Consider the following 10264-nt stretch of genomic DNA (forward strand, 5'->3'; position numbering starts at 1 on the left):
CTCCGAGGCGGCCGGCGCGAGTGAGTGCCAGGGGCCGGCAGGCAGGGGGCGGGCCCAGCCCGCGTCACCCGGTAGCAACCAAGCAGTGTGAGTGTGCGGGCTGCGCGGGCGGGCGGGCGCCGAGCGAGGAGCGAGCGGAGCAAGTCGAGCGCCACCACACTCACTCGCACTCACATTGGCGCGCACGCTGGCCCGGGACCCCGCGCGCGCGCACACACACACATACACACACACACGCGCGCGTTTTCCACTCACTCACACTTGCAGGACAAAGCGGAGAGACAGCGGAGCATGGACCTGCAGGATGCACACTCACACATTCCCGCGTATACTAGCACATGCTGGGTACCATTCACTCTCACAGGACACACGCAGGTGTGCAGGGGCACTTCAAGCACACACAAACGTATACAGAGGTACTTAGTGGAAGTTTCCACCCACTCACGGCTGCAGACACACTAAACATGCACATATACAGAGTCGGGGAGGTTGCTGGGGCACAGTACTACTCCCCAGCAACCCCCCAAACTCCAAGAGAACACACACAGTGCTGATATCCAGGGTCCAGTTTTCCAAGCTACCTAACAGGCAGGACACATACACACACCCATAGAAGTCATCAGAGGACAGGAGCCTGGCGTCCTAAAATCTGTACCTCATTTAGCAGGACACACAGCCACACTTCTAGGAGTGAAGGGACAGGCTGTGTATACACTAACTGGACATGTACACTCTCAGTTGTCCAGAGCACTTCTGGCACAATCTAGGCACACTTCCTTCAGGTCACAAACATGCACACTCTGTAACCTCAAGTCAGATCTCTTTTGGTCAGTGAGTAGTTTGAAGGACCCAGGAGGACAGGCTTGGTCAATGAGAGGGTGAGGACAGGCAGGGTCTGGCAGAGGATGCCCTCCCAGAACATGACCAATGAAGCAGAGGTAGAAAGGCAGGGTGTTACCTGCCCACCCACTCAGGCCACCCACAGGGTCAGATAACTAAATAAATCCCTGACAGCCCAAGTCCTGCTGCTGCCTAGCTTTCTGAAAACAAAGCTCTCTTGGGAACAGGCTGCTGCTGATACAGGTGTGTCCCCAGAAAGCCCTGGCATGGATGGAATCCTGTTTACTCTCTGGTTTCCATTGACGTGTCAAGAGAAGCCTTATCTTCTTGGCTGGGTCTCTCCCTTGAATCTGAATGAGGGGCCCCAAGCCTGTGTCATTCCCCATCACAGACCCTGAGGAGGATGGGGAACAGAGAAGAGAAAGGAGAGACCTTTCCCCTTGTTGCCTCCAGCTACACCATTAAGGCAGGTTGTTCGAGCCCTCTGAATCTCAATTTCCTCATCTTTGAAGTGGGACCAATTCTATCCTCACAGAATTGGGATGAGCCCTCATGTAGCACTGAACATATCAGGTAAGAGTTACTCTGAGTTAGATGGTGGTGGTCGCTACCCACCTTTGAAAATCGTGTCATACTGTGCCAAGAATGTCCGGGGCTGTCATGTTATTGATCCCTTTTATGACCTCATTCTGTAGGCAGAGTGTGCTGTTAAGGCAATTAAGGCTCACAAGGTGCAGTGGTGCACCTGTAATCCCAGTTATCCAGGAGGTGGAGCCCACAGGATCACAAATTTGAGACCAACCTGGGCGATTTAGGAAGACCTGTCTCAGAATAGAAAAATAAAGGGCTGGGGGTGTGCAGCTCTGTAGCAGAATGCTCCTGGGATCAATGCCCAGCACTAAAAATATAAATAAGTAAGTAAAATGGAAAAAAAAGGGTGGGATGGGATTCAGGCACAGGGACTTGACTGGGATGACTATTGGCTGGTGGCGGAGCTGGGATTAGAATTCAACTGTCTTCAATGGCTTTGTTCCCATGCTCCCTTCTACCACTCCCCCTAGAGGGGGATTCAGACAGAGCTGGGTACACAGGTTAAAACCTTGTTCCTCCAAGTCCTCCTGAGGCTTCTTGAACAAGGACAGCCCATAGGAGGAGGAGAAGGGGGAGAAGGAAGAGGGACCCGAACTTGGCTCTCCTCTCCAGGGATCACCATGGAACAATCTGGCCTAGGAACTCCTAGGATGATCTGGGATCCTGGTGGAGCACATTTCAGTCTTCCAAGAGTCAAAGGCCGAGGGAAGGACAGGAGAGCCTGGAATCTGTGAGGTTCTCATTCTGATTAATTAAAGGGGGATAATTCTTACACAGGCACACAGTGACTTTTTCTGTGCCAGAGGTGGCTGCATCATAAAATGACTATGTAATGATATGGGTATTAAAATACCAACACTGAACCATCATTTCACAAGGAGGATGTGGTCATTATTTTGCAGATGGGTAAACCGAGACTTCAGATGGTCAGGTGACTAGCAAGAGCCTAGATATACCGACCCCTGACCCTGTGCCCTTTTAATGGCAAAGTTTAGCTTCTGTGTTCTGTGGAGTGGGGTTAGGGAGGGGGATGGGGGAATGGAGAAAGGTATCTGACCTCTTCCTCCTGGCCTCTTCACCTTTTGTTGGTCTTGCTTTTTGGAGGATCAGTTCACAGCTCTTGGCTCTGCAGGAGCAGGCTCTTGGGGAGGATCTGGAAGAAGTAGCGTGAAGGGCAGCATCCTCACTCACACTGACACCAGCCGGCATGCTGGCCTGGGACCCCACACATGCACACACATGTAGCCAGGTGGGTGGGACCCTTTTCACTTTTGCATACTCGCAGGACAAGAGGTGAACCAGCTGAGCAGGGACCTGCAGGATGCATGCTCACACATTCCCACGGGCACCAGCACAAAAGCTGGGCACCACTCACTCTCACGGGACACACGCAGGTGTGCTAGGGCACCACCCCATGATGGGTGGGGGGAAAAGTGGTATTATCTGGAGATATATCCAGTTTCTAGAATCAGGGAGGGAGACAGGCTTGGATTCCAAAGCCAGTGTCGGCCTCCTCCAAATTGTGTCTGATTTTGTGCAAATGGCTTCCCTGAGGCCCCTAGTCTCATCTATGAGATGGGAAATTTACAAATCATGGGAGCATTAGAGGTGAGGAGGAGTACGAAATGGCTGGCAGGCTGCCTGGCAGCTACAGGTGCTCAGGGGCTGGAGCTCTCGTCCCACCTTCCTGGTGCCACCCTCATCATAGGCCCTGTGCTTGCCTCAGTTTTTCTACTGGTGAAATACATTTGCCTGCTCTCCTTGCCTGTTACCAGGACCAGATGGGTATGTCAAGAGGAAGCAGGTTCAGAAGTGAACGTATTTGCCATGGCGGGGTTCTGGCTGGCCTGTGTGGGGATCTTTAGGCAGCTGAACATGTCCAAGACTCATCAATCATGTTGCAGGGGTGGGCAGCTCTGCAGCTGGACCAGATTTTAGTAAAGTTAAGTGAGTAGCATCTGCTCTTCTTTATAGCTGTTGGGAGCCCCACATCCCTTTTTGTCCCCCACCTGCTTCTTTTTTTTTTCAGTTTTTCGGTGGACACAACATCTTTATTTTATGTGGTGCTGAGGATCGAACCGAGGGCCCCGAGTATGCCAGGCAAGTGCATTACCGCTTGAGCCACATCCCCAGGCCCCCCCTCACCTGCTTCTTTAAACAGGCTTCTTAGCGCTCCCTCAATTCCCACTCCCTACAGAGCCTGTCAAAGGCTCCTGTCCAGTGGGGTAGAAGCAGACTCCTCAAAGGATGCTCTGGGCATTTATACCACTGGGATGTCTGTTCATAATGCAGATTCCAAGCTGGGTGTGGTGGTGTTCACTTGTAATCCCAGCGGCTCGGGAGGCTGAGGCAGGACGATAAGTTCAAAGCCAGTCTCAGCAACAGCAAGGTGCTAAGCAACTCAGTGAGACCCTGCCTCTAAATAAAATACAAAATAGGGCTGGGTATGTGGCTCAGTGGTTGAGTGTCCCTGAGTTCAATCCCTAATACCCAACCGCAATAGTACAGATTCCCGGTTCCCACCCTATACCCACAGATCCAGAGTGTGTGCATGCAGACTCCAGATGTGTCTTAACAAGCACCTGCTGGATTTTTGTTTGTTTGTTTGTTAATGCACAACCAAGGCTGAGAATTGCTGGGTTAGAAGGTGCTAATGGTTTGACACAGTGATTCTCAACCTGTTTGGCTGCACCCATCCACAGCATCTCTCCATACTTAGCAATTCCTGTCTAGGGAGGTGAGCATCTGATGGGTGTTGGAATTTCTGAAGGGGTTTGGCAAAGCCACACTGGGGAGTCTGTGGATATCATGAACTCTTTCTTGTTCCACATCACTTAATGCCTTTCCTTCCAGTAGGTGCCATGCATTTTTGAGGGAAGGATCTCTATGTAGCTCTTGGCTGGATGTCCTTGGTTGGCACCTCTGGATGGTGTCCATGGACCTGGCCCTGACCTAGCATGTTACCCATCATTGATTACTGGAGGCGCTCTGGCAAGCTGTGCTAGTAGAAACTTCTTTGTATTGATATTAATAGAAAATTTCAACCCAAAGGAGAGGCAATGGAAGAATTCCAAACACTGTTGCTGGTTGGCAGAGAGGAGCCTTCCAGGGGTCCTTGTCCATTCATTTATTCATGAATCCACATTTCAACAAATGTTTACTGAGTGCCTCCTCTGCAACAGGCCCCTGCTGCACGCTGCAGGGGGCCCTGGTGATGAGAAGCCCCAGTTTTCTTTCGATTCTGGATGATGGAGGGTAAGTCAGGATGGGATGTCGGAGTCATCTATTCTGGGGCCCCCACCTCCTTTGCACACTGGGGCCTCAGCATGGGGAGCATCGAAGAGCATCAACGCAAATGAGTCCACTTACGTGTTTGCAATATAGCTGTAGCTGCTGCGAGGCAAACTTGATATATTAAGTGATATTAAAAGTGCAGCTATTTCTGATAATTTATTATGCACATTCTCATAAACACATTACACTCGTCACAGTACATTTACAAGCACTAGGCCTGGCAGTGGGGACAAGTTAACACTTACCTAATGGTGTTTTGCAGATGTCAAACGCTTGGGAGCCGCAGTGATGGGTTCAATGGCCCAAGGAAGGGCTTCATCTTCTTTCCCTCCTGAGGCACCTGCTGACCACAGGTCTGGGAGCCCCTGGCCTCATTTGCTGTAGTTTTTCAGATGAGAAACCTGAGGCCTAGAGAGAAAGAGGACTCGCAGCCAGGTCTCTAGATGCCTGGGCCACACACCTCTTGGGTAGAGGTACTAGGCTCTCTCTCTCTCTCTCTGCACGGCCAGGATCTGGCCTTCCAGGCTGGGAGGAGGCCCAGATGAGAGGTTCACCTGCCAGGAGGAACTTAGCCTGGGGTCAGCTGCCTTTGGCAGATCACATACAACAAGGAAAATGCTGGGTTCTCTGGAAATGATCTCTGGGAAGAAGAGGAGCCTAGCTTGAGGCTCAAGGGACAGCCTGAATGAACCACCATCCCCCCCTCACAGGCTTGGGGGCCACTGGAGCCCAGGGTGTGGTTTTCAGGACTGGGGTGAACATCTCAGCATTATAAATGGATTAGAATGGCAGGCATTGGGGGCTAGGGTGTAGCTCTGAGATGGAGTGCATGTATAGCATGTACAAGGCCTTGGGTTTGGTCCCCAGCACTGAAAAATAAAAAAATTGAAACCCAAGGCAAATGGCTTTGAATTAATGATGCAATTCAAAAGTATTAACAATGCAAGTGGTAGCTTCCAATTATAACTCGTTCCACTTCTTAAATTTATAAAATGTTTCAGTCATACAAAAAAGGCTTGGGGTATAATATAAAGAAAGTCTGTGCCCATTGGTAACCCATTAGAAATGTTATTTCTAAAAAGAAATAATTCCAGGTTTTTCAAAAAGCTGAGCAGAGGGCTCGGGATGTGGCTCAAGTGGTAGTGCGCTCACCTGGCATGCGTGAGTCACTGGGTTTGATCCTCAGCACCACATAAAAAATAAAATAAAGATATTGTGTCCACCTAAAACTACAAAAAAAAAAAAAAAAGCTGAGCATAGTTGGGCGCAATGACACACTTCTATCCCAGCAATTTGGGAGACTGAGGCAGGAGGATCCCCGGTTTGATCCAGGATCATGAAGCAAGATCCTGTCTCAAAAACAAAAACAAAACTGGGTGCAGTGTCGATTGCCTATAATCTCAGTGCTGATTATAAGGAGGATTGCAAGTTCAAAGCCAGCCTCAGCAACTTGGCAAGTCCTCAAGCAATTTAGTGAGACCCTGACTCAGGCTGGGGATGTGGCTCAGTGGTTAAGCCCCCGTGTTCAGTCCTCAGTACCAAAAAAACAAAAAACAAAAAACAAAAAAAAAAGAAAAGAAAAAGAAAAAGTATGAAAAAAAAATAAAATAAAGCCCAGCTGGACGTGGTGGCTCAGGTGGCTCAAGAGGCTGAGACAGGAGGATCCTGAGTTCAAAGCCATCCTCAGCGATGGCGAGGTGCTAAGCAACTCAGTGAGACCCTGTCTCTAAATAAAATACAAAAAAGGGCTGGGGGTGTGGCTCAGTGGTTAAATGTTCCTGAGTTCAATCCCCGGTACCAAAAATAAATAAATAAACAAACAAACAAATAAATAAATAAATAAATAAAAGCCCAGATTTATACCTAGAATTGAAAGGAGGGACTCAAAAAGGGTGTACTAATGTTCAAAGCAGCATTGTTCACAATTGCCAAAAAGTGAACACAACCCAAGTGCCCCTCAACGAATGAAGGAATAAACAAAGTATGATAATAATTAAACAATGGACTATTATCTAACTATAAAAAAGAAATGAAGTTCTGATATATGTTACAATATGGATGAACCTTGAAAACATATTAAATGAAATAAGACATAAAAGCACAAATATTGTCATGCCACTTACATGAAATATCTAGAGTAGGTTGATTTATAGAGATGAAAAATAGATCAAGAAATCCCTGAGCCTGAATAGGAAAAGGGTAAGTAGGTACTGGGGAGGGAGTTTCTGTTTGGGGTAATGAAGAACAAACTTCCAGAACTAGACAGTGGTGAGAGTTGTACCATATTATGATGTGATCAATGCTACTGAATTGTATACTTAAAAAGGATTAAGATGCAAAAACAAATAAAACCCCCAAACCTTTTATTATCTCAGCTACTTGGGAGACAGGGGCAGGAGGGTTGCAAGTTGAAATCTTGACTCAAAATAATAAAAGAAAAGGGCTGGGGATGTGTCTCCGTGATAAAGCCCCCCTCCACATGCTGGGGTGGTTATTCTTCTCCCCTCCCCTCCTGGCCTCTCCCTCCCTCCTTTTCTTGTGGGGGGTGAGGCTGGAGATTGATCTCAGGGCCTTTGCATGGTCTACCACTGAGTTACATCCCCAGTGCCGTGCCTTGGCCCACAGGTAGGAGCATTTCTTTAGCATTTCCTGACAGGGGATTGCTGAGCTAAAGGACTGTGTATCTTTAGCTTGACCAGATAGTGCCAAATTGCTCCCCAAATGAATGACAACCATTTCCGCCCTCGCAGTCATCTCTTTCATTTCAGTTCCTCTACATCCTCACCAACACTGGGCGTTGTCAGACTTGAATTTTTGCTAATATGAGAAATGTAAGAGATTATTTTTCTCTTTTTGGTAACAGGGATTGAACCCAGGAGCACTTAATCACTGAGCCATATCCCCAGCCTTTTTTATTTCTTTATTTTTTAAATTTTGGGACAGGGTCTCATTAAGTTGCTTAGGGCCCTGATAAGGCTGGCTTTGAACTTGTGATCCTCCTGCCTCAGCTTCCTAAGCCGCTGGGAAAAGAGCATCTTCTTGTATTTCATTTGTTCTCCTTCTAACTAGGTGCTAGTTCATTTCTGCTGCTAAAGGTGGGCATGTGCAGTCAAGAGATAAATGTAACAAAATGAAAAACGGAAGAATTTCTATCAATAAGAGACTGGTTAATGACAGCATCATCTACCTGGATGATGGAACATCACACAGCCATTAAAAAGAATGAAGCAGCTCGTTGCAGACTGATAGAAAAGATATATTGATATTCGGATGTACTAGCGGTCTTTTTGTCTCTCAAATTTATTATTAAATAAAAAGCAAGAGGCATAAAACAGTGTGTTCCCTTTGTCTATAAATAAAAGGACACATGTATATGCTTTTTAATATATTCATAGAAAAACCTCTGAAATAGGAAACTGACAACATCAGCTTATCTGAGAAGGGAACTGGGCACAGGGAAGTTGTTCTGCAGCACATCTTCACTGAATGCATGAATTATCAGCAACAAAAATAAGGCCTGGAATAGGCAGGTCCGTAGACAGAAAGTAGACTAGAGGTTCCCAACGACTGGGAGCGGGGAGACAGGATGATTGTTTAACAAGTGTGGAGTTCCAGCAAGGGTTCCGGAAAAGGACAGTGGTGACAACTGCGCAACACCGTGGACAGACTTAATGCAATGCAGCTGCAGTGATAATTTTTTGTTATGTCTATTTTGCACAATCAAAAATACAGGAGGGGGCTGGGGTTGTGGCTCAGTGGTAGAGCGCTCACCTAGCACGTGCAATGCACTGGGTTTGATCCTCAGCACCACATAAAAATAAATAAATAAAATAAAGGTATTGTGTCCAACTACAATTAAAAAGGTTGTAGATTAGCAGCAGAGTGCTTGCCTAGCATGTGTGAGGCACTAGGTTTGATCCTTAGCACCACATATAAGTGAAACAAATAAAATAGAGGCATTCTGTTCATCTACAACTACAAAAAAAAAAAAAAAGATTTAAAAATAGTAGGAAAAAAAATGAAGCCCACAATGAAAAAAAAATTGAATCGCCCCATTTGGAAAGTAATAATTATTGAACAGGTTGTCACTCTCTGAATCTCCAGCTCTTGAGTCAAGTCTTAATCCCGACAGCAGGGATTGTGGGAGTGGGGGATGGGGACACTGGGGGGCCAGGCAGGACCCTCCACGGCAGGGGAGCTGGGATTCCCAGGGATCTCCCTAAGGGTGGATGTGCCAGCTCCAATGGTCTTTTGCTGCCTGAACACTGCTTAGCTCTTGTCCTCACAGATCTGGTGGCCTGGCTGTACCCTGCAGGACTGTGCTTCCTCAGCCCCCACACTTCCTTCCACTACTCTCCGCCCTGGCCCTGCACCTCAGAGCCTCCCTGAGACCACCTCAGATGACCTGGGCCTCGCCACCATTTGGCGTCAGCCAGGTCCCGTGATGTCCATCAGTTGTGCAGTTCTCCCATTTTTTTCTTTGAAGCTCCACCCATGACACTGCGCTACGCCCCCCATGGACACCCCCACAGCCTCCATACACCACCCCATGCCTTTGCCAGCCAGGTTGGAGGCCTCAGTCCTACAATTAGAGTTAGAGTCTCAGAGGCACAGGGTCCCTACAGCGACCTCAGCAATGACTTTGTTCCAGCCCCCGGCTCCTGTGGCACCCTGCTGTGCCTTATGGTGCTTCCCTAGCTGTTGACCTTCCAGAAGTCTAGCCCCAACCCCTCTCCATCCTGCTACTAGGCACACCTGCTCCCGCCCCAGGCCCTCTGGGTGTCCCAGGGTCTGAGGAACAGCTGAAAACCCAAAGCACAGCCAACAGGGGAGACCCCCTAGAGGGCATTTGCTCAGTTCTCTTGCTGCTGAACCACGGTCTCACTTGGACCTGCGCTGTTATTTACTTTTCTTGTTTCTTTAAATTGACTAACTTAAAAAATGCATGGGGGTGGGGGGCAGGGAATGTAGCTCAGTGGTAGCCTTCCTGCTTAGCATGCAGGAGATCCTGGGTTCCATGCCCAGTCCTGCAAAAAAAAAAAAAAATAAATAAATAAATAAAAATAAAAAGGCAAAAGTACCCAGGTTAGAGCTTTATCCTAACAATAGGATAGTCCTTTAGTAGAACTTTGAAATAAACATAGAATTCTTACAACAAAATATGTTGCATTAAGTGAATGAGATTAAGTAAATCTCCCAAGCTTTCATTACTAGAAAGAGACAGAACCAACATTTGAGGCTAGGCAATCCAGCTCCAGAATCTACCCCTTGATCACCATCATCCTTGGGGTGTTTTGTCCTGCCAACCTCAGCTGTGACAGTTCTCTGTTCCCTGGCCCCTGTGGCAAGCTGTTTGTCAAACACATTTAGACCAAAGGTGGCAGAGCCTACCTCCTTATAGGTGTGTTAGGGAGGGTGGCACTTAGCTGAGGTTTGCTTAACATCCTCAACTGCCCCTACAAGAGCTGGGCCAACCCTCTCCTCCCTCGCTCCCAGGGACAGTGACCTGGGCCCTGCTCTCCTTGCAGGGCTGGGCCTC

Source organism: Marmota flaviventris, chromosome 17 (genome assembly GCF_047511675.1).
Source record: "Marmota flaviventris isolate mMarFla1 chromosome 17, mMarFla1.hap1, whole genome shotgun sequence".
Taxonomy (NCBI): Eukaryota; Metazoa; Chordata; class Mammalia; order Rodentia; family Sciuridae; genus Marmota; species Marmota flaviventris.